The sequence below is a fragment of the Erpetoichthys calabaricus genome, chromosome 5 (genome assembly GCF_900747795.2).
Source record: "Erpetoichthys calabaricus chromosome 5, fErpCal1.3, whole genome shotgun sequence".
Lineage (NCBI taxonomy): Eukaryota > Metazoa > Chordata > Cladistia > Polypteriformes > Polypteridae > Erpetoichthys > Erpetoichthys calabaricus.
The window spans coordinates 122,609,814-122,636,089 of NC_041398.2; positions in this window are offsets into that span (position 1 = coordinate 122,609,814).

The window sequence follows — 26,276 nt, forward strand, 5'->3', positions numbered from 1 at the left end:
TATATATATACAGTAATCCCTCCTCCATCGCGGGGGTTGCGTTCCAGAGCCACCCGCGAAATAAGAAAATCCGCGAAGTAGAAACCATATGTTTATATGGTTATTTTTATATTGTCATGCTTGGGTCACAGATTTGCGCAGAAACACAGGAGGTTGTAGAGAGACAGGAACGTTATTCAAACACTGCAAACAAACATTTGTCTCTTTTTCAAAAGTTTAAACTGTGCTCCATGACAAGACAGAGATGACAGTTCCGTCTCACAATTAAAAGAATGCAAACATATCTTCCTCTTCAAAGGAGTGCACGTCAGGAGCAGTGACTGTCAGAGAGATAGAGAAAAGCAAACAAATCAATAGGGCTGTTTGGCTTTTAAGTATGCGAAGCACCGCGGCACAAAGCTGTTGAAGGTGGCAGCTCACACCCCCTCCGTCAGGAGCAGAGAAAGACTGAGAGAGAGAGATAGAGAGAGACAGAGTTTGTTTTTCAATCAAAAATCAATACATGCCCTTCGAGCTTTTAAGTATGCGAAGCATCATGCAGCATGTCACTTCAGGAAGCAGCTGCACAGAAGGTAGCAACGTGAAGATAATCTTTCAGCATTTTTAGACGAGTGTCCGTATCGTCTAGGTGTGCAAACAGCCCCCCCTGCTCAATCCCCCTATGTCAGGATCAGAGAAAGTCAGTGCAAAAGAGAGAGAAAAGTAAGTTGGGTAGCTTCTCAGCCACTTCCTCACAGTGCCACACAAGCTGCCGGCACATCAAAATATATTAACAAAACACAATATAACAGAATTTAAAAAGAAAATTACAATGCAGAAGAACATTAACATTAATGCAGAATAACATTACCCTCAGTGGTTTCCATTTTTTATACGTTTTTCAATTTTGTTGGCATTACACTTTATATCGTTCACTGTTGTTCTTCTTACTCTATAAATTGAAGCAATACTTGAAGCGTTTTTGCCATTTCGTAAACGTTTAATAATTTCGTTTTTTTGTGAGAATTCCAACACCACATCCACATGTTCATCGCCATAACAATTTATAGTAGTTTAATTATAACAAAAGAGAAAAGCTACGAAACACTATTAAAGCTGAATGTATGTAACTGACACGTGGTGCTGGGGAAAAACTCTTTGCGCTAGCACTAGGGAGAGTTGTTCCAATGTGCAGCAGAGCTTGCAGCATATTGTGTGGCAGTAGTAATAGGTAGATGCTGGCATGTGCAATTTTTTATTTTTTTTACCCTGATGGTTAATAGAGACTGATGTTAATTGAATGCCGGATAATTGATATAATTACTGTATATATAATGTAAAAATGAATAGACTTGACACCAAAAAGAGGTACACCTGAATAAGGCTGCAATAATGGAGATTTGGCAACACAGAAGTGCTCAGATTGAGTCCAACAACAGAACTGAATACAAGTGGATGTTGCCTTGCTTTCAAAACAGGTCATCATTGGGGGTTAGAACTGGAAATGAGTTCTTTGGCCCAGAACTGGAAGTGACGTTGTCGGAATCAGGCAGAATTTACTGTGTCTGTATATATATATACTGTATATATATATATGTATATTGTGGCAGACGACCCTGACAAGCAATATCTCCCGTGGGACACAAGAGGGCAGCCCCCCTGGACTGCATCAGGGCCACAGGATTGGAGCTTGGAAGTGCTGCATGGGCACCCGGAAGCACGCCAGGTGCGCCCATATTTTCTTTCGGCAGCACTTCCAAGCTCCAATCCTCCAGGAAGCTCCAGGAAGTGCTGCAAGAAGATTGTCAGGGAGCACCTTGTGCACATCCGGGTGAAGTATAAAAGGGGCCACCACACTCCATTCTGGGAGCCGGAGTTGGGAGGTGGAGGACAGAGTTTGTGAGAGAGGAGTCGAGGCGGCAGAAGAAAAATATAAGAGAAAAGAGAAGAGAATAAAGAAAAGACTGAGCAGTATTTGATCTATTTGGTGCACTGTGCTGTGTGCAGGAGAAAACAAAATAAAATCGTGTGTGCTGCTTGGACATTGTGAGTCTGTGTCTCTGTCTGGGGTCGGGCTGATCTTCCATAATACACACGCACATATATACCCTGTATATATATATATATATATATATATATATTCACGGCATTCGTAGTCTGAATCACAATCTGATTGTATAGGTGGTTACCTACCAGGTAACGCTTGTGGTTGGTCAGCAAGTCGGCTAACATCTGCCACGGTGCCCTCTCTTTCAGTTGCGAGAAGCAGATCATAGAATGGTTGAAATAGTTTACTGTCAAATAATGCAAAGAGTACGCGACATGTGTTTCGCCCTAATTCTGGGATCATCAGGCGTACACACTCACTGCACCCCTCTCTCGGGGAATCGAACCTCGTGTCGCGTACTCTTTGCATTATTTGACAGTAAACTATTTCATTTATATATATATATATATATATATATATATATATATATATATATATATATATATATATATACACACACATATTTATATATACATATTTATATATAAATATTTACAGTATATATATAGCGACTATTTGCACCTTTTGGCGCAGCTTCAGCCACAGGGAAGACACTTTTTTAAGCTGCATTCTAAGGAAAAGGAAACAGACTCAGAATGGCAATTGTGTGTTCAGCTGCTGCCATGCCTCAGCAAATGTTACTATAAGTCTTTAAAGCCAGTTCACTTGCCTGTTGTCCTTTTCTCTCGCTTGTCCTGTCAGCCTCTGCTGCACTTCTCTCTCTATATTTGACTCCTCTCAAAGAGGACACCTATGAATTCTTTTAAATTCATGAGTTGGAGTTGCTGTAACAGAGACAACTAGGAAGTTGTTTGCTGTGCTGTGCGTTTGAATTAAGGCTCCATTGTTGAATAAAGTTTGAGTGGTGCTCCTGCAAGTGCCAAAATAAAAAGTGTGTTTGCTTGGTCTGTAGCCCAGAATTCAAAAGGGTATTTGCCTGATAGGGGTAGTGTGTCGGTTCAATATGTGGATGATTTATTTTTGTCTTCTGAAACTAAAGAGGGGTGTGAGGAGGACACCAAGAAATTGCTTGAATTCCTGGCTAGAAATGGAGACAATGTGTCCAGAGCCAAGTTAATCTGGTAAAGCTAAGGGTCCAGTATTTGAGGCACATATTAATTCCTCAGGAAAGGTCTTTATCAGATAAAAGAATAGTGGCTATTCAGAAGATGCCTAGGCCAATTACTAAGCAACAGCTGTCTCTCACTATTGGGGATGATTGAATATTATAAATAATGGATTAAAGATGTTGCAGAAAGAGCACCGCCTCTCCAAGATTAATCCCATGGGAAGGGATTGGCCCTAACTGACAAAATAAAATGGATGGGGGGGGCTGAGAAGGCTCTGAAAATTTTAAAACAAGCATTAATGATGTCACTTGTTCTAGGTATACCAGATTATGGAAAGATATTCTATCTTTACGTCAATGAATAGAGAAGAATTATGACTGCAGTCTTAACGTAAGATCATGGTGACAAGAAAAGGCCAGTAGCCTACTATTCAAAAGAATTACCTGCACTGGTAGCAGCTCTACCAGCCTCTTTGTAAGTGGTGGCATCAGCGACAGAAGCGGATATAGTACTGATGTGTCCTCTTGTTGTGCGTATGTCACACTCTGTGCAATATATTTTAGTACAGGCAAGAACTTCACATCTAACATCCACTTTCCTCACACATTATCACAACTTCCTGTTAACACTGAAAGGTGTTCCATACTAAACCCAGCTACTCTGCTTCCAATTGACATTATTATTGACACATGATTGTAAGAAAGTCATTCAAATAGTAAGTAAGTCCAGACATGATTTGGAAGAGGACCCACTAAACTCGGATGTAGAACAGAGAGCATAGAATCAAGATGTTGGTGCCCAAAACTCAAGTGGTATCTGGTGACATACACTAACTAACTAACTGTGGCAATGGTAGCCCTGGTGCAGAGATTCTGGAGAGCACCAGGATTTACTTCATTTGCAGCAAATTTATGTCAGAAGTGTATGATCTATTTGAAATACAATTTTGGAAAAGGAAATAAGGTAGGATCTTTCTTTATTCAAAGTCAAAAGTCAAAGTCAAAACGAACTTTATTGTCATCTCAACCATATACAAGTATACAGACAGATGAAATTGTGAAGCTCAGGTTCCACAGTGTAACAACATGAAGTGCAAATAATACATTAAAAATAAATTAAAAATAGTTAAAATTACATTTAAAATTAAAGCACAAACAAGACAAGACATTGTGCAAAGACAAGACAAAGAAGTAGCAGCAACATTGACATGTAGTAATCAATATTAACATTGATGCAATGTATAGTATTTGCAATCTAGATACATAAATATAGTCAATAGATATGTAATATAATAAATAAATAATAGATACAGTATAGATAATACAGAAATTATCAGTGTATGATAATAGCTGTTTAAGACATGTGTAAACAATGACAGGTCAGGTTTCACAGCAGAAGGAAAGCAAGAATGTCAAAATACTTAAAGGTCAGTATGAGATTTTCAGTTCTTTTCTACCTGCACACTCGTCTTTGCAGGAAAGTGGCTTGAATGTATAAAAGTTCTGTTTTTAGAGGTGGTTGAGGCAGTGTGGAAGATCCCAGGGGGCAGCATGTTGTTAAGGAGTCTGACAGCTTGGGGGTAAAAACTCTCCTGCGGCTTGGCACACCTGGCTCTGATGCTGCAGTATCTTCTTTCGGATGGCAGAAGTGTGAAAAGTCCAAGTAAGGGGTGTAAGGGGTCCTGTACAATGCTGCAGGCCTTGAGGACACTGTGTTTGTAAAATATGTCCTGTAGTGAAGGGAGAGGCACCCTAATAATGTTCTCTGCTGTCTTCACTATCCTTTGCAGGCGCTTGCAGTTGGATATGTTGAAGTTGCCATACCAGACCGTAATGCAGCTGGTCAGAACACTCTCAATGGTGTCTCTGTAGAACATGGTGAGGATGAAAGGGGGAAGACTTGCTCACTTCAGCCACCTCAGGAAGTGTAGTCTCTGCTGGGTTTTCTTGATTAGTGATGAGGTGTTATGCATCCACGTAAGTTCCTCAGTTATGTGCACACCAAGGAACTTGGCATTCATAACAGTCTCCACATCTAAACTGTTGATGCTAAGTGGAATGTCAGCAGGATGTAATTTTCTGAAGTCCACAATTATCTCTTTTGTCTTGTTGACATTGAGAGATAGATTGTTGTCTTCACACCATGCGGACAGCCGTTCCACCTCATCTCTATATACTGTTTCATCATCCCTGCTTATCACTCCCAGCACCGTGGTATCACCTGCAAACTTGATGATGTGGTTGGTGTTGTGCGTGGCTGTGCAGTCGTGAGTCAGCAGGATGAACAGCAGTGGACTAAGCACGCAGCCCTGCGGCGCTCCAGTGCTCAGTGTGATAATGCTGGAAGTGCTGCAGCCCATCTGAACTGACTGGGGCCTCTCTGTCAAGAAGTCCAGGATCCAATTGCAGAGGGTGGTGTTCAGGCCCTACCTGCTCCTTTTTACAACCAGCTTTTGAGGGGTGATTGTGTTGAAGGCGGAGTTAAAGTCTCTGAATAGCATCCAGACATATGTGTCTTTTTTATCCAGATGTGTCAGGGAGAGGTGAAGGGCAGAGCATATGCCTACAACCTACAATTGACCTGTTTGAGCGGTATGCAAAATGAAGAGGGTCAAGGGGGGCAGGGTGCTTAGTCTTTATGTGTGACATGACTAACCTTTTGAAGCACTTCATGATGATTGGCGTGAGTGCAACTGGTTGGTAGTCATTCAAGCATGTCACTGTTGACTTCTTCGGCACTGGTATGATGGTGGTCGACTTGAAGCATGCTGGGACTGACAACTGGATCAGAGATGTGTTGAAGATGTCTGTGAGGACATCTGCCAGTTGACTGGCACATTCTTTGAGCACATGACCAGGTATGTTGTCAGGTCCTTCAGTCTTGTGTGGATTGACTCTGGATAGAGTCTTCTTCACGTCAGTTATGGAGAGAGTACCTGGTCAGTGAAGGGAGGTGTTGCTTTTCTTGCAGGCTGTTTGTTCTGTGCCTCAAACCGTGCGAAGAAGTTGTTCAGCTCATCCAGTAGGGAGGCATCACCATTGCTGCTGTGGGGGTTGGGCTTGTAGTTTGTAATTGTCTGAACGCCCTTCCACATATGACGTGTGTCTCTGGTGCTGCTGAAGTGTTTGTTAATCCTTTGCACGTATGCCCACTTAGCTCTCCTTATAGTGTGAGACAGGTTGGCTCTAGCCACCCTGAGGGAGGCCTTGTTTCCAGATCTGAAGGCTGCATTTCTAATCTTGAGCAGCTTGCGCACTTCTCTCATCATCCAGAGCTTTTGGTTGGCTCTTGTGGTAACATCCTTTGTAACAGTAACATCCTCTTTGCATTTGGAGATGTAACCAGTCACAGAGTCTATGTACTCCTCCAGACTGATGGAGTCACCATCCATAGCAGTATGTATGCAGGAACCATAAATACGCTAATATGGTCTGAGTAGCAGAGGGGGGGTGGGGGTGGGGTGGGGGGGTAGGAAAAGCTTCTCCCTCTAGTAGCAAAGTTCACAATCGGGAAGAATTTTGGGAGAACTGACTTCAAGTTGGCATGACTGAAGTCTCCAGCAATAATGAAAAATTCCTCGGGGTGCGTTGTTTGCAGGTTTGCTGATGGTCTCATAGAGTTCTGCTAGCGCCTGGTTAGAATTTTTGCTAGGCAGGAGGTAGCAAACACCAGCGCGCAACTGTATTCCCTCGGCAGGTAGAAAGCCTGGCACCTTACCGATAAAACCTCTATCAGCAGGGAACAGTGTTGCACAACTGCAGTAGCGTTCATACACCACTCTCTGTTCACATAAACACGCAGTCCCCCAGCCCACAGGTTTTACCGGACAAAGAGGCGTTTCTGTCCGCTTGGAAGATGGTCAGTTCGTCTAGCTGGATGGATTCCATAGCCTGTTGGCCCATTTGATCATTTCCAAATGAATTTTGTTGAGCTGACCCCATCTAAGGGTTACAAATCCTGTCTCATAATAGTAGATGTATTTTCCATATGGGTGGAGGCATTTCTATCTTGGCATGCTAATGTCAAATTAGTTGCCCAAGGACTAGTGAAGGAAATTATTCCCAGGTGGGGAGTGCCAAGAATTCTGACATCAGATAATGGCTCCCATTTTGTGAATGTTATGATTTGGCTGAGTGGTTGCTAATTGACTTGAAGCTCTACTGTGCTTATCATCGCCAAAGTGGGGGAATAGTAGAAAGAATCAAACATATAAAATTAAAATTAGCGAAGATATGTGAGGAAATTGGCTTATCGTGGCCAGATACTCTCCCTTATAGTTCTAATGGCAATGAGGGAAAAAACCCACTGTCAGTTAGGTTTATCAACATTTGAAGTGTTAAGCAAAAGACCAATGGCAGTCTCTATGCCAGAAGGTAGTAGAGAATTGGAAATGGTTCTTGGTGATCTTTTATATTATTTTATAGAACTAAAGACACCTGTGTAATCAGTGCATCTACAAGTGAAGGATTACTTGCGGACAGAGACTGCTCCACTTGGCTCATTTCCGAAAACAGACCTAGGAGATCGGGTTCTAATGTGAGATAATAGAAGTTGGCACCAACTGAGGTGGAGGGGTCCATACCAAGTGCTGCTAACCACACCTCATGCAGTGAAAATCAAAGGCATTGATTCATGGATCCATGTTTCTCACTGTCAGAAAACTGAACTCTGTGACTCAAGATGAATAAGCTCATATTTCACATAATAGTGACTATACTCCTTTGTGGGGTATTGTTAATGCTCCTTCAACAGACTAACAATAAGGATGGACCCAGGGCTTTTACAGCAAGGAATGAAACTGCGGGTGGATTTGAATCCATATTTCTATGGATAACCCCAAACAAAAACTTAGAATGGATTAATTATATTTATTTCAATCAATAATGATTTATCAACTATACAAGGGATGCTTTCAAAGCTGTAGGGGATCAGTTTCATGCCACAAGTCAAATGACTTGGCAGAAAAAGAATAGGATTGCTTTGGATATGCTTTTAGCACAACCAAGGGGCATTTGTGTTAAGTTTGGTGATGCCTGTTGTACCTTTATACCTAACAATACTGCCCAAAATGGTTATTTTACTCATGCAATCGAAAGATTGGAAGGTTTTTGCAGGACTTAAATGCACAACTCTGGCGTCCAGAATTTTGTGATTGACAAGCTGGTTAGAAAGATGGCTTGGAAATTGGGGTGCATATCTCTTACAAATATGATTAGGTGTCCTAATTGGTGTCATTGTTATAATGTTCATTTTCTGCAGTGGTTTACCTCTCATTTGGATATTCATTGGCAATATGATTTCTTCCACAATCATCTAACCTCTTGAATTCTATATACTGTACATTTTGTTTAATCTTCCTCAACTATGTTTTTCAACTAACCTTCTTACCACTCCTACTCTCACCATTAGTACTGACTTTCACATCCCTTCTTGACACTACCTTCACCTGCCTGCTCCCAGTCTGTTGACTCTTCATTTTCTTTTGCCCACGGTCATAAATCCTTCCATTTTACTCCCACTCCCATTCAAAGCAGACATATAGTACTAACCTGCTGACATACTAGTCCTTCTGGAAATCCATTAATTATACAGCTACTTCTGCTATTTCTGTGCCAGTATATAGATAATTTAAGAACACATCCTCATTGTCACTGCTAGCACTTTCAAATTGTTCCTCCCAGTCAGTGTCTACATTGGTCCCAAAAAATTTTGCAATGCATTGGAGTTGAAACAGTTTATTAAGAGTCTCTGGTGCACAATCCCATAGTACAGTATAGTTGTTTAATAGCTATGGAGTGTACTTGGTAGCACTGTCCTGCTGCACAAATATCCCCATTGTCCCAGATAAAACATCTGTATTTTCAGGCACTTTAATAATTTAGTCGCCACCTGACAGGGGTGTTTTTTTTCTGCAGGAAACTGCCCTCATCTCATCTCAACTGCCCCCAAAAGCACCTCTCCCCCATCATTCTCTCAGAGATAAGCTCATTTTCCTTGAAACTGCAGAGCACTTCAGTGGCTCCAGATTCTTCTATCTTGGTTCTCCTTATCCTGGTTCTCCTTTTCCATTAAGCAGTGCTCATACTCAGACTTCAGCAGATGGCTTTGCTTTCAAACTCTTGCCAGCACAATACCTCATGTTTTCATTCCTTGCCTTCTCAGTCATTGCTTTTGCAGCCCCTGTCTCCCACACATCTCATGGCAAACTTTTAAAATCCTGTCCTCAAGGAGTTGTTAATTATCTAAAAAGTCAAATAATAAATGTTGGTAAGAAGGGGCCCCCGTATATTTTTATTGTTTGTAAATATATGCATTGGCCTACATGCTATACATAAAACTCTGCTTATATTCATATTTTATGTCAGTGCCGATACCCCTTTGAAACTGGAAGTTGACTGGACCTGTTCGAGAAATGATTTTGGCCGGACCTAACCATTTAGGCGCTAGCTTGGCGGAGAACCTTTTGCTGGCATCCGAGAGATGGTGAGCTCTAATCCAGACCAAATCACCCGGCTGAAAGTGCGCTTCCTTACGCCGGCATTATACAACTTGGCATGTCTGGATGTCGAACTCACCAACCTCTGTTGGATTCTCCGCCGTAATTCCTCCATTTTAAATAAATTATTGTAGCTGGTGGTTTCTGGACTAGGGGCTCTGGGAAGGAGTCGATCAAGCGGGCCCTTTAGCTGTCTGCCCAGCGCAACCAAAGCAGGCGTTTCACCTGTGGCTTCATGCACAGCGGTGTTCAGGGCAAACTGGAGCTCGGGGAGCCATTTATCCCAATCCTGATGGCGTTCAACCACATAGGAGGCGATCATGTTCTTCAGGGTCCGGTTCACTCGCTCTGTCATGTTGGCCTGGGGATGGTAAACTGTTGTCAGGTTTTTCTTCACTCCCCAGGCTGTATAAAGTTCATCTAATACAGAGCTCGTGAACTGCGGACCCCGGTCTGAGACGATGTTCTTCGGCACCCCCCAGCAGGTGAAGATTTCGTTCTTCAGGGTGGAGCATATCTTGTTAGTTTTAGCATCCGTTAATGCAAACAGCTCCACCCACTTTGAAAAATAATCAATCACCACCATCAGGACGGTCTTCCTTGAGCTGGTAACAGGAAATGGCCCCATCAGGTCGACTCCCAAAGTCTCCCCCGGTCCATCTGTGATTGTCGATTGTAAAAATCCTGCCGGTTTACCAGGTGGGTTTTTGAGCTGCTGGCAGGTGATGCACTTCTTCACGTGGTGGCAAACATCTTTCCGGACAGACGACCACCACGCAACCCCCAGGATCTTTAATAAAGTTTTTGTCCTTCCAAGGTGACCACCTAAAGGACTGTCATGATAGTAACTTAAAAAGTCGGGGATAAGCTCTTCCGGGACCACTAGTTGGTGTTGCAGACCCCCAAGGGAGGATGGAGTGGTCCTGTACAGAACCCCCTGGAGGTCCACGAAGTGTACCCGGTCAGTACGCTGCTGTTCCAGTCCCTCCTTGATGCTCTGGCAGAATGGACTGGTGGCTTGTGTTTGAGCCAGGTCTTCAAGGCTTCTTGGCAAAGGGAGGATCATCTTCTTTGCCTCTGCCAAACACACCATCCCCGGTGGCTCTGACACCCTGGACAGAGCATCAGGCACGATATTGCCACAGCCCTTCCGATAGGTCACCTTGAAAGTAAAGTTCTGGAGGCGGAGTACCCACCTGGTTAGACGGGAGGAGGTCTTTGGGTGATTAAATACCCAGGTCAGAGCGTGATGGTCGGTGTACACTTCAAATTCAACCCCCTCCAGATAGTGTCTCCATTTTTCCACAGCCCACACGACAGCCAAACACTCTTTATCAGCTGTCGAATAATTCAGCTCAGTGCCGTGCAATGCTCGAGAGGCGTAAGCAATGACATGTTCAGCCTGGTGGATTTTCTGAGTGAGCACGGTGCCAAGCCCCAGGTTGCTGGCATCTGTTTGTACCTGGAAAGTGAGCTGCGGATCTGGCTGGGCCAGAACGGGCAGCTCTTGAAGGTGGCTCTTTAGTCATTCGACCGCGTCCTGGCACTCTGTTGTCCACTCCCACGGGACATCTTTTTTTCTTAGGTTGTTCAAGGGACCCGCTATATCAGCCATCCTGGGAATGAACTTATGATACCACCCCACTAACCCAAGGAAACGTTGTAAAGATTTCAAATCCGTGGGTGTGGGGTAGTCTCGGATGGCTAAGGTCTTCTCGGGGTCTACAACGACCCCCTCAGATGAAAGAATGTGCCCGAGGAAGCATATGTGGGGTTGAATGAAGGTACATTTCTTCATGTTCAGCGTAAGGTGCGCTTGATGTAATCGTTGGAAGATGGTGTCCAAGTCCTGGAGATGTTGTTTAATAGAAGGGGAGTAAATAATGACGTCGTCAATGTAAACAAAGCAGATTTGCCTATCAACCCCCTCAGGACTTGTTCCATGAGCCGCTGGAAGGTGGCCCCAGCATTTTTAAGCCCAAAAGGCATGACTTTGAACTGGAACAAGCCCTCAGGGGTGATGACTGCCGTCTTCTTCTTACTCCCCTCGTCCATCGGCACCTGCCAATAGCCACTGCAGAGGTCTAGTGTGCTGAAAATTGCAGCTCCATGCAGTGACTCCAGAATCTCATGAACCAGGGGCATGGGATATGCGTCCAGGCTCGTCTTCCCGTTAACCCCCCTGTAGTCCACACAGAAACGATAGGTGTCATCCGTCTTCTTCACGAGGACCACAGGGGACGCCCAGGAGGAGGAAGATGGTTTGATTATTCCCTCGGCGAACATTCAATCAAGATGTTCTTTAATTATGCCCTTCTTTAGTGGAGAAACGCGGTAGGCTCGATGCCTTATTGGAACTTCGTCCGAGGTGTGGATCACGTGGGTAACTCCACGGGCGACTCCTAATTTCTCAGTCCACACCTCGGCCCACTTCTTCAGCACCGGCCTCACCTCTTCGGGCTGTTCCTCCACAGGGGCTGCCGCCGAGGTGCTTGCGTCACTCCTCACTTCCGCGTAGAAGCCAATGAATTCTGAGCCCAGATCTTCTTTTGATTTATGTATGAAGTCGCATAGCCCTTCCCCTGGCACCGTATACCCCCTGGGACTGAGATGGATGGTCCTCTTCATGGTGGTTACAGAGTCCAGCCCAAGGAGTAACGGGACGGACAGGTGCCGGTCATCCAGGACATACGTATCCATTTCCCAGGTGGTGGAGAGTACACTGTACCTCAAGGGGACTTTGCCCAGGGCCCTGTGTTCACTCCCATCTGCCAATACAAATCGGACAGACGGGGCAGATGTTAAGTTGTCTGTCGGTCGGCTAATCTTCTTCCACATGCTTGAGCGGATTAAGGTGTGATGACTCCCTGCATCCACCATCGCATCCACCTGCCACCCCCACAGCTTCACTGGGACGATCAGGAGGGACGTACTTGCTTGCATGATGGCGAGATCGGATTCCGACCGGCAAGGTTTGGCCCGCTGGGGTTTTAGGGGCTGGGTTTCTCGTGTACTGGCTTGTACTTTATTCCAGTACGTTTTTGAGTTTCCCCAGTCCCGTTCCACTTGCGAGCCCACCTTCACCAGGTCTTCCACCGACCCCACAACCCCCCTGAGACCCCCAGCTAACCGCAGGTTACAGGCATTAAGGATGCGGCGGACCACCTCTTCTTCAGACATAGCCGGCAGCCATTTCAAACACAAAGCCCGATATTCATAGGCGAAGTCCCGGATGGATTGCGAAGGCAGTTGCACCATGGATCGCAGCTTGTCCTCCAGTTCGGATTCATAATCTTCCGGAAGAAAAGCCGCGAGGAAAGATCGACGAAAGGATCCCCAGTCTTTAATGTTCTTCTTGGCCGTCAGCCACCAGCTCCGCACCGGCCCCGAGAGGGATGCCCCTATCACCCCCATAAGCTCTTCTGTGGTTAAAGGGTTAACAGCCAGGTATGCCTCCCCTTCCTCCACAAAGTTGAGGACATCATGTTATATGGAGCCCCCAACCTGGGAAAGGAAAGGCGCACCCCAGGAACAGAGGGCCGATTGATGTATTCACCCTCCCCACGAGACCTGTACGGCATTGAATGACAGGGTGACTGACGTAACTTCTGGAGACTCCTTCGGACCTCCTCCTGAAGAGTTTCTTGCCAGCGTTGATCCCACCTCTGGAGGCACAACACGATTTCCCGCCCCAGGAGTTGAACTTGCTCATTGAGGTATTCTTTTATTTCCTCCTGGGAGCTGCTGATGCGAGCCCGCAAGGCATCTTCGCGCCCGAGCACACTTTCAGCAACCTCGCGGACTTTCTCATCCAGCCGGGTCAGTTGTTGCGCCAGATCTTCCCACGGAGGCGAGACATCCTCCAGGCATTCCTCCTCAGGTCCATGGTGATCTTCGCGGTACAGAGACTGCAAAGAATCCACCACCTCCCGCACAGCTGAACACGCTCTGACCGTGACGTGCCGCGCCCCGGCTACTCCATCATCACACCGTGGCGAAGCAATGGTGTCGTCCTGCTCGGTACGCACTATAGACATGTTAATTGGGGAAAATGTTTAAAGGCAGACAGCGATAGTATTTATTAAGATTCCTCAGAGAGGGCACCACTTTGTTTCAACCACGTTTCACCTTACTTGCTGTTTTTTCACATCGTGCCTTTTCACCCGTTTGCTTTTCATTTTGCCGGACTGTCTTTCAACCTCCATCTGCTGAGACCCCGGGGTCGATTCGCCATCCACCATTCGCCGAAGAATCATGGTGAGGTTGCTTCAATCGCCGGGAAAGTCAAACAACGCATTTACCGCTAGTTCAGTCATCTGTATTCAGGACAGTTTGTATAACCGGACTCAAGTTCACAATCATTCAGTTTATCAGTCATTTTTGTTATTCGTGTTGTGTGTTTATATGTTACAGGGGCAAGGGAGGGTTTTTTGTTGTATTTATATTTGGTGGTGTCTTGTTGTTGCTGGGGTGGAGGGATATTTATATTTATATGTTTTCTATTTTTTGCATGTCTTGTTTCATTTAATACATTTAATCCATTTAAATTTTACATAAATTTTTACATGTTTTTGTGTACTTATATTTTCACCGTCGATTGTGGGGAAAAGTTTAATTGGTTAGAAGTACGGCTTGATAGTTAGATTATTTCTCAGTAAATCATCCAGGCCACAGGTCTTGGAGGTGTAGCTGCCGGCTGGGTAAAGGGGTCGGCTGTTACAAATTGCATGCAACTTAATACTGCCATTCACTTAATATTTGCATTCTTCATTATTTTATTTCTCTAAGATTTATTGTTAGAATGTTTCTGAATTTCACATATACTTAAAAGAACCTGTTGTCCTTGTTTTCATTGTGCAACAAATAAAGATAACCTACAGTAAGTTGTGATCAAAGCATTCATTGAAAGAATTCCATTTAACCTCTATAAAGTGTTTGTTAATTTTCTATTTCTTGTGATTTTACCAGACATTGGACAAATAGAAATAAATAAAAAGTAAAATTTATATAATCTAAGAACAACAAAGACTTAGCTCTTAACTGACTGTTTACATTGAAAATCTATAGACTTCACAGACACAGTGGTTCTGAATTAAGAAACTCTGCTCAAGGTCTTTTCTGAGTGATTCATTATTTAGAATTTTAAAAACATTCAAGTGTGTCTTAAACAATAATATCAAAACCCAGAAATTCACTTCAAGGTTTGCACTTATTGTTTTACAGCCTATCCTTCATGGACATAAGATGCATTAAAAAGGAAGATTTCTAGACAGATTTACTTTTAATCCTCTGATCAGCTTATTCCAGCCCTAATGGAACTTGGGTTAAAAATCCATCTGCTTCTGCATTAGCCCAAGCCTATGAGGGATCCTAAATGCTGACTGTAACATGTTGCTATTACAATAGAGGCAATGAACTATCTTTTATTAAACAGCACTATAATTAATTTTAGCTGCTGCTGTGCGACAGTTAAATTAATTTCCCACAGCATTATCATTAAGTGAAAGCATGCTGAAAAAGAAAACGTTCCAGCTGTAGAAAATGTTTTTGCATAGTGTTAAGAAACTTTATATTATATTAAACTTTTAATAAAAGGGAGTGACAGTTTTAATAGAAATTTACTTCATTTACTATAGCATGCAGTAGTTTTTAAATCAACATAGTAACTACTTGAAAACTACTTTAATGTTAATTTTTTTCTCTTTTTTATCCTAAAGCATGTTTAAAATAACAGATAACGCATTTTTTCTTTTCTCTCTTGTATGCATCTTGTATCATTAATAAAAGAGAGATGTTGAACACACAATGAACATTGATCACCGATCTGTTTACATTTTCTTTGAGAGCGTCAGATTCCTAAGCCATTTTTATTACATTGTTTGTCAACCATTTGTTGCTGGCAATCTCTCATCGTTCCAATATGATGCCTACATCCTGCCGTCATAGGGTTATACAGTATGCCATCACACAATTATATGTATGATCATATAGTAGTGTGGGATTCCCCATGTAATAAATATTTGACATTACAGGAAACAGTTATATGTTCTTAGCAGCCATGGTCTTGGGTTTCAAAGATGCTGTTGTAGCTTGGACATCTGTAAAGGTGTATGTATGTATCACTCATAAAACCACAACATACTCTCTAAGGCTTACTTTACATTTCAATTCCTTTGAGCAAATATGTGCAACTGCAGCTCTGTTAAAACAGCATAATGATTAGATTCTCGCCCTTTGGGGAAGATGATATTTTAGCTTAATTGGAGCCATTGCAACTACCCAAGAGTTAATTTAACTTTTCATCCCAATGTACAGTGCAGTAGCCACTAATACTTCATACATAAATTTGGTATTATAAGATTCTTTAGATTCTTTACTTAATTAAAGTGGTATTTCATTAGGCTAATAATAATAGGGGAAGTAGTGACTCTGTGGCTAACAATCTGTGTTGGTATCTGGAAAGTTGCCGGTTCAAATCCAATTACTGCCAGAAGGGATCCTGCTCCGTTTGGTCCTTGAGCAGGGCCCTTAACCTGAAAATTGCTCCAGGGCACTGTATAAAGGCTGACCCTGTGCTCCGACCCCCAGATGTTATGCTAAAAAACAATTTTGTCTCTGGGATTAATAAAGTATAGCATGGGTTAGTAAAGTATATCATCATCATCATAACCTCTGATCAGATACAATGTAATATGACAGTATCTTTGTTTTCCTCCAACACATGGAAAAACATGATGTGTAGTGTAAGAAGGATGGACACATGGACACAACTAATGGTTGTTGGCCATAGAATGGACTGTATATTAGCTCTTTTCTGAGGTAGACCTGGAGTATCTCCTGCTATCAGTCTCCAGCAACACCCGGCTAAGTACTTAAACCTCCTCAGGGAAATTGCTGTCTTTGTAAGCTCTCCTCACTGTGCTGCCCATCTTATTCTTTTTAGTCCAACCTCCTGCACTATTCAGAGAAGCTCCCTTTATGCTCAGAATTCATGGCTATGTTCCCTACAGATTCTCAAATTCCTATTTCCTCACAAGGAAGAGTCACTACAGAATTTGTAAATGTTAAGGAAAAATAATGCATGATGTAGATTGTATATTTGTGTTTTTGGCATTTTGAATTTGCCGTAGCTAAAGGTAAAAAAGTGACAAAATGGATTGTGGGAGCTGTTCAATAAAAAGTAGAACAGCAGCATGCTTGACCTCCTTGGTGGAATTGAATTGATACATCACATAAATTGGCACAGAGGATTTAAAGAGTAATAACAAGACTATAAGAACTGAGGAAAATGGTTAATTTAGTTAGAATCGACAAGTTTAAGCCAGGTACTGAATAATGGTCAGCATATATAGAATGCATGGAGCAGTTCTTTTTCGCTAACAGCATACAGCAAGATAAACAGATTGCCACTCTTTTAAGCATAATGGACGCTAGCACTTATGGGCTACTGAGAAATCTAGTGCGGTCTTTGAAGCCCAAGGACAAACCTTTTGAACAAATTGTTGAAATACTGAAAGGTCATTTTGAGCCCAAACTACTGGAAACTGTGGAGAGGTTCTGTTTCAACCATCACAGTCAAAAGGCCAATGAGACAGTAACTCAGTATAAGGTAGAACTGAAGCAGTGTGCTGTAAATTTCGAGTTTGGGGTGAATTTAGACAAGGTACTGCAAGACCAATTTTTGAGTGGTATTTGGAGTGAGGCTTATCAGCATCGGCTGTTATCAGAAATGAATACGACATTTGTGAGAGCGTTTGAGTTGCTGTCAGCATGGAAACAGCAGATCGAGATATGCAGCAGCTAAAGCAATAGGTTGCCTCTTCAAGTACAGTACATAAAGTCGGCACATAGTTTCTCAGTCAAACAGGGAAGAGACATTGTCATTGTTGCAAAAGTAAAAAAACAACATCTTTTAGAAATGTAATTTTAATAATGCAAAATGCCACAGTTGTAGGGAAATAGGTCATATTGAAAGAGCCTGCAGAGTGACGCAACCACGTCAACTAGATAAAGATTGAAAAGCAGGGAAAAGTACAAAATATATGGAAATGGAATGGTGTGAGCTCCCATTGTTCTGATGATAAGGTCATAGATATGGAAATAGAAACTGGGGATGCTGTGTCAATTCACCCAGAGCTGTTGTTTGAAGACTCTTTCCCAGGAAAGACTTTGGAAGTTACTAATTTAAAACTAAAAACATATACAGGGGAAAAAATTGCTGTTCTTGGAAAATGGGATGTAATAACGTATTATGAAGAAAAAGTAAAAGACTACCACTAATTGTAGGTAAGGGTGAGGGCCCTGCATTATGTGGCTCCAAAACTTTAAAAAGGAAGAAAATTAAAATGATAAGTCAAAAAGAAAAACCTCAACTTGAATCTATTGAACAAGTGCTGGAATGTTATAAAGATGTTTTCAAAGAGTAGTTGGGGACTTTTGAAGACATTAAAGCTACAATAATAGTACACCCCGAAGTTCCACCCAACTTTTACAAAAGCCGTCCACTTCCCTTAGCCCTGAAGTGGTGGAGGAGAAAGCCAGTATGATTTCATCTGTGAAGCACAGTGAATGAGCAGCTCCAGTGGTTCCTGTATTAAAAAAGGACATTCAAATCGCTTGTGTAGAGACAATAAGTTAAAAGTAAATCAAACATGTACCACAGAGATTTTTCCCCTGCTACATATAGAGGAGCTAATAGGCCCATTTAGTGGTGGGACTGTCTTCTCAAAAATTGACAGCCTCAGCATATCAACAGGTGCTGCTGGAAGATGAGTCAAAAATATGTAACCATTAATACGAACAAGGGATTGTTTGTTTACAATAAGTTACCTTAATGGGTCAGTTCTATGCTTTCAATTTTTCAAAGGATAATGGAGAATGTCATGAAAGACCTAAAGGCTGTGTTGTACCTGGATGACATTTTTCAAGGAAAACTGAAAAAGAGCAGCAAGTAAACTTTCAGAAAGCATTGGAGCGTCTCCAGAAGAGTGATCTTTGGAACTCGGGCTTTACACATTCTATAGTTTATGCCTACTACATTTTGTAACATTTAGTACTAAAATATGACAAAGTTTCTGTTTTAACAATGTGTTTACACAGATTACTTTAGAAACGGAACATGCATGAAATGCGTGTGTTCCAAATAACGATGTATTTCCACTGTAAAACTCCACTTCACTCCCAGATAATCAACAAAGGCATGAGCTGGGAAAAGTTCGCTCACATTCTAAGTCGGTGGGGGGATGGAATAGCCGGCTGCTGGCAGCTTGTCTTTTATCAGCACATTTAGAGGACAAAGGATGCTGGCGGAGAGGTGTGAACGGATTTAAGAAGCGATTTAAGGTGGGCCGGATCTACGAGTTTTTTCGTAGGCTCTGGTAATTCTAGTGTTAAGGGAGAAAAAGACAAAATGCGAGTATTGCTAGGAGTCAAATTGAGTATTTTGGTCATGTGTTAAATAGTAAGGGGATTTATCCATCAGGTGACAAAATTAAAGCCATAAATGAAGTTCCTGCTCCCACTTGTCTGAAGGAGTTGACAGAATTCTTAAGACTAGTCTAGTGAACTATTATGGCAAATTTGTGTAAAATCAAAGTACAGTACTAGCTCCTTTGTATGAACTATTAAAAGAAAATGTGTCCTGGAGGTGGAACCAATGGGAAAAAATGTTTTTAGTAAATGTAGCATTGCTGACAAGTGACAAAGTCCTTCTGCGTTATGGTGGCTTACACATCTGCGTAGATCTTCATGCAGCACATAAAGCAATAATCCCAGACAAATATCCACTTCCCACTTCAGAAGAACTCACAGCGTAGCTTTATGGTTCTATCTTGTTTTCTAAATTGGATCTTAGGTAAGGCTATTTGCAAGTGCCCATCCACCCCAGCAGTAGAGACCTCAAAGCTTATGTGACACATGATGGCATGTTTCGTTATACAAGAGTACCATTTGGGTTATGTTCAGCACCAAGCAGCTTTCAAAAAGTCATGTCCTCAGTGCTTGTTTGCATTCCGGAAGTGGTCATATACTTAGATGACATTGTTGTACATGAGCCCACCACTGCTGTTCATGACAAATGTCTTCACGTGGTCTTTTTGGCTCTGTCTAAACACAACCTCACATTGAATGCGAAGAAGTGTGTTTTTGCAGTGCCAGAGATAGAATTTGTTGGATTTCAAGTGTCAGCTGCTGGCATATCTCCACTCCAATCAAATGCTGATGCAATCCATTCCATTCCAGAGCCTACATCTGCAGCTGAGGTGGCTTACTTTCTGGGCATGGCCAGTTACTATTTGAAGTTTTTGTCCCAGTATTCTGTTACTACTGCACCAGTGTGCCAGCTCCTGCTTGTGCCAAGGCTGTTCACCTCCTGAAATCACAGCTTACTTCCCCTCTGATTCTAGCCCATTTTGACATCTCTAGCCCCACATTTGTCACCTGTGATGCATCTGCTATAGCAGTGGGGGCCATGCTATTACAAAGTTAGGGCCAAGTGGAGAAACCCATAGCTTTTGCCTCTTGCACCCTCACTGAAACAGAGCGGAAATACTCAGTGGGTGAATGTGAGGTACTGGCATGTGTCCGGGCATGTGAGAGATGGCATCTTTACCTGTATGGCCAACACTTCACACTAAGAACAGACCATCAGGCTCTCACTACCCTGCTGTTGGCATCTGGCACTGGGCACCACCCATTGAGGTTATATCATTGGTCTGACCATCTTCACCAGTACCACTTTACTCTCCAGTTCACTCCGGGGCGTGAAAATGTTATTGGAGACCTTCTGTCTCACTCAGTTATGGCTTCAGCCCAACAACTTGACTGACCAAATGGAACTTGATATTGTCCAGATGATGCACATGCCTCTTCAGCCCACTATATCTCTCCAAGAACTCAAGGAGGCCTCTGCACATGACCCAGTACTATCCCAGGTATGCCACTTTATCAGGAATGATTGGCCTAGCACGGTACCTGAGGAACTCTCCTGCTGGAATGGTTCTTGTGTCACACGAGGGTTTTGTACTGTGGTTCCAAATGTGCTCCATGCACGTGTGTTGTCAATGGAACATGAGAGCCACTCAGGTATAGTGAAACTAAAACAGAGATGTTGTGACTTGGTGTGGTGCATTGGCATAGACAGGGACATTGAGACTCTGGTTAAAGATTGTGTGGCCTGTGTGGTAAGTGGCAAGACAGGTTTCCAGGCCCCTCCCCCATTGCAGCCTATTGCCTGGCCCACCCAACCCTGTGAACATATACAGATGGACATCTCGAGAGAAATCCATGGTGTCCCTCACCATCAGCGGTATTTGGTTGTTGTATATGACTTACACTCGAAATGACCAGAGGTTACTGGAAATGACACAGTCACATCCTGTGTCGTCATTAACATTCTGGAATCACTGTTTTCTTGCTGGGATCTCCCTAAGACCATTACTATGGATAATGGCCCTCAGTTCACCAGTAATCAATATACCTCATTTCTGGAATCAAAAGCCATTCAACATGATGGCACTACATATTACCATCCACAGTCCAATCGTGGAGTGGAACGTTTAACCAAACACTAAAAAATGGTCTTAGGGCACACCAGACACATGGGTGTTCTTTTGATTAGGCTGTGCTTAATACCCTCTTGCACTACAGGTCATCCCAGCATAGCACAACTGGAGTCTTGCCTGCTTTCCTCATGCTAGGTCATGAGCTAGGTTTGATCAATCAAAACGGGTCAATAATGAGGTCAACATAGCAGTCTCAGATTGGGTAAGAGTTCGGAAGCCTTATCGCAATAACAAAATGGCCTCTTTCTGGTCCTCTCTAGTACAAATTACCCGACAGCTTGGCCCAGCCACATTTGGTCTTGGTGACAGTTCTCGGTGGCATGCCACATGTCTTCGAAAGGTGTCACCACCATCATCTACTGTAGAATTTCATCCTGCTGACAAAAACAATGCAAATTCTTCGCCCATTCCAAATACATGGCTGGGTGACTCTGTTATCTAGCTTGATGTAGCACAAAATGAAGCCAAGCCTGTTATTCCGCCCCAGGAGCCATCTCCACGTCCCACTCGGTTGCGTTCTCTCCCTGGACACTTGCAGGATTTTGTTACTACATTTCATGTTTAACTGTTCTGTTATATACTTAGATTTCTTTGCTGTTGGCGGGAGGGGGGAGAAATGCTATATATATATGTGCACTGTGTTATTATTGAATTACAGAGTTTGATTATGCAACCATGTGCTGTATGTCTGCTTTTTGTGAGATGAGCTTGATTACTTTGGCCTGAGAAGTGTAAAGAAAATGAAAAACAATAAAAAAGGTTTTTTGGGTGTTGTACTTACCAGCTGTCAGCGTCTCTCTCTTAGATATAAAACCTTTGAGGATAATACATGTAAAGTAGTTCTTGCAATTAAACTGGTGCCTCGTCCAAGATTGGTTCCCACCTTGTGCTTGATGATATATAAGCTCCGGATACCATAACATTTAGATGGATTAAGAAAATGTCATGTTATATTACCCATTCTGAAGACCTTACCTAGTATCATGTTCGAGTTCCTACAATAATAAACACAATTTAGTTTTGACAACCCCTTTCATTTGGATGAGTCATAGTCCCGGTTAGGAACTGCAGACTAACTTGTACTGTATGTGGTGGTGGACTAGAGACATACTCAAGTGGAGGCATTCAATGTCTTGGTTTTCTGAGACCATGGGGAATCTCTCAGGAATATCTCTAGCTCTTTTCAAAGTAAAGGGAACTCAGGTGAACGGCTTGCAAGCAGTTACAGAAAGTGAATGAAATAAATAGCTAATGTAGCTTGTTTGTGAAAGTAATAAATCTTTCAGTTCATAGTTGCTGTTATATGTAATCATCCAGTCTGTAAACTTTCTTGGTAGTGACTTGCTAAGATCAAATAGGGAGAATGACACAGAGTATTATTAAATCCATCTAATTTATTAAAGACTGTCAATCAGGATTATGGCTGCATTTTTGTTCTCTTGATACCTTATTTTAACTTCAGTTATTGAAAAACTACTGAATTACTTCCCTTTATTTTCCTTCTTGTCTATTTCTCATTTCTGTCACTGTATTCTACAGTTCTCATTTATTTTTATTACTTCCTGAGATTCCTGTTACAAGAACTTTTTTCATTAGCCTTGTTTGTCTTCATTATGTACTTTTGGATGAGGCACTCTTCAAAACCTAGTGACCTGCCTGCTCTCTAGTTTTCTAGTGTTTATGCAGCTCTAATAGTTTATAATATATTGAACCTTGAGTAAATGGTCACCTAGGCTGACAGCAGCAATATGCGGTATATGAGTGTGATTATGTACTGTTTACTGTTTAAGTGACAGATGGAATAGCTTTGCAAAGTTCAGTAAAGAAAAATGATGGAGTAGTGAATAAAAGCATTTTATAGCAATAAAAGTCTTTCATTGTACTCTAAAACACCTGCACACATCAGGGGAACAGGCATCACGTGAAGACATTTTGAAAAGAACATAACCTGCACGGGGTAATTTTGAAAGTTGTACTGCATGAGATATTTTTGCAATTAACAATTTTTAATAGTTTTACCTAATAATAATACCAAATAACAATCTTTCTGTTCTTAAGTGTCCACAGTGGCTTCTGTTTTCTTGTTGGTATTCAGCTCTCACACTTAGCATAGGATTGTTGTTTGCTGGAGTTTTTTGCTTTCCTCTTTTTCATTGGACATACAGTATCTCCTGTTAGCCATAGTCTCACTATTGTGATGTCTCTTTCATTTATAAGATTGACTTTTTCTTAACAATAAAAGTAGATTTATTGAGTGTTCTGTCAAATATGTACATATACAAATATTTTGTTTTCTTTTACATTTCCGGTCCTGTTTATATATATATATATATATATATATATATATATATATATATATATATATATATATATATATATATATATATATATATATATATTTTTTTTTTTTTTTCTTTACTAAATCTCTGTAAGTTCCCTAAGCCAAAAAGGAAGAAACTGAATAAAATTAGTGAAATCTGAACACCCAAAGTGTTTATAATGCATTTTTAATTTTTGCCATGGAATAAATTAGTAGTTTTTTTATGTCAGCTCTATACCCCAGACTCTAAGTTGACGAATTTTCCATGGTTACATCTTACAAGATTTTCATGTTAGATGATGTAGCTACATTTTCTTCATAGTTTCCAAAATTTTGCAGCTACTGGAAAGGTTTGAGCATTATCTGCCATGCTAGGTGGAATGGTAGTTAATCTCAATCAGTTAAATTGTTACAGAGGTGCATGGACAAAATATATATAGGCTTAGGCAGATTTGTAGCAGTTGATGGTTACAGGAAGAAAATGTAAGGTAATACAAATAGGAAGTAAGAATGTTAAATATGAATACACAATGGGATGATTAAAACTTGAAGTACACATTATGAGGAGCACCTAGGAGCTGTAGTCAACTTGTCACTTTCTACATCCAGGCAGCTTACAAAAGCCATTAAGAAGGTTAACAGTTATACCGTATTTCACAATGTGTGGGGTACTTTGGTGAGACGAGTCCCAGGGTGTTTTAATAACTTACCTATCGAGATGTGCACTCACTTAATATGAAAATCAGCACTTAAGTAGCAGAGGTGCAGCAATTAATATGCACCAGCTAGAAGTTAACACAGATAAAAGGGAGGCTGGTTAGTGCAGAGAAAAAAGATGTTTTGTTGGAAGAAGTTTGTTTTTTCTTTGGAGAAAAATGAAAGAAGAGGAAGTGATCACTTGCAGGAGAGGTATTTGAGAGAGAGAAAAAGAAAGAGCGAGATAACAACAGTGACCATACTGACAAGTTAAAGTGAACAAGACTGAGGGCTATTGCAGAGGTTCCATGTAGTGGCCGTAATCAGGTCTGCTGAGCAGCAGAGCAGATATGATGAAGTGAGGCCACAGGAGCTTGTTGGAGGCAGTAGGATCAAGGTGTGACAACATCCAGGCAAAGGACAAGGTGCACTAGGGTGTTGTGGAGACTGGGTGAGTACCAGTCAGTTCAGTTCTGCGTAGTGAATCTGGATGCAGCAGGCTGTGTTGTTGAGATCTTCAATGTCTTGATGAGGACAGAGAGAGAGAGAGAGAGATTGAAGGGGTTTACCATGTGACCTTTTGTATTTTAAATATATTTATTTAATTTTTAATTTTTATTTCCTCCCAAAGATACAACTTTTATTTGGCACAATTTAATTGAATTTATGAACTGCACTGGCATTGTTGCACTTTTTTGAATACTTCTTTTCTCATTGTTTTAATAAACTCTGCTATTCTTCTGGAGAAAGAGTCTTGCTTCTCTGCTCAATTTCCCAGGACTGTCTCAGTCGTGACTATCAATGTCCTGGGGTTATTGGTTGTGCCCATGACTGTGTGCACAGGACATCACAAGTACAAGTCAAACCAGGTTATGCTTAAGCTTTATAATGCACTGGTGAGCCCTCATCTGGAGTACTGTGTACAGTTTTGGTCTCCAGGCTGCAAAAGGAACATAGAAAAGACTAATAAAAGTCCAGAGAAAAGTGACTAGGCTGATCCCAGGGATGCAGGGGATGAGTTATAGGGAAGGATTAAAGGAGTTGAACCTTATCAGTTTACGTAAATCAAGATTAAGTGGCAACAGGATTTATGTTTTAAGCTGAGTTCAACAAGAACAGGGTAATTTTATAAAAAATTAGAAAGTTTTACTTCAAACAGAGATCCAAGAACACATGGAGTAAACTACCAAGGAGTGTGGTAAAAAGTAGAACTTTAGATTTTGGAGGAATTAGGCAGATTGTACTGGCAAGCTCTGTTGGACGGAATAGCCTCTTCTTGTCAAAGTTTTCCTAATTTGTTTTTAACTGAGCACACGGTGTAGAGAAAAAAAATCCCACAGTCCAAATATCTTCATTTTAAATGTTTTAGTGAAGTTCAAAGCAAAAACAGTTTAACCAAAGCTGACGAGAAAAATTGATAATACACACAAATAACAAACTTGTTGCTTATGATGTTTCTGTTACAGGCTTAGATCTTAGTTAAGTTTCTTTAATTTTCAATAACCTCATTCATTTGGAACTCAAAACACCCAAGTATCCGGAGAGCGACCCTACAAAGACCTCAGGCAGAAGGTGGCATGGCTTTACCTAATTTTCAGTTTTATTACTGGGCAGCAAGCATATAAGCCATAAAAATCTGGACACAAATAAATGCACATACACAGGCTTGGTCCGCAATAGAAGTAAAATCCTGTAGTACTTCTTTATATTCCCTGCTCTGCTCTCCAATAAATGAAAGTTATCGCAAATATACTAATAACCCAATTGTGCTTTACTCACTCAGAATATGGAACCAAATTAGGAAGCATTTTAAGATGGAAAATCTTTTATCAGTGGCACCTCTGCAAGGGAACCACCTCTTTCAACCTTCGCAAGTATATCCAGTTTTTAATACCTGGAAAAGTTTTGGGATTAAAATGCTCAGAGATCTTTATATAGACAACATATTTACATCTTTTGAACAATTACGTTCAAAATTCAACCTCCCAGCTACACATTTCTTTTACTATCTTCAAATTACAAATTTCGTTAAACAGAAATTGCCCGATTTCCCCCACCTTGCACCCTCCACAATGCTGGAAAAAATACTGCTCAATTTCGAGGAAAC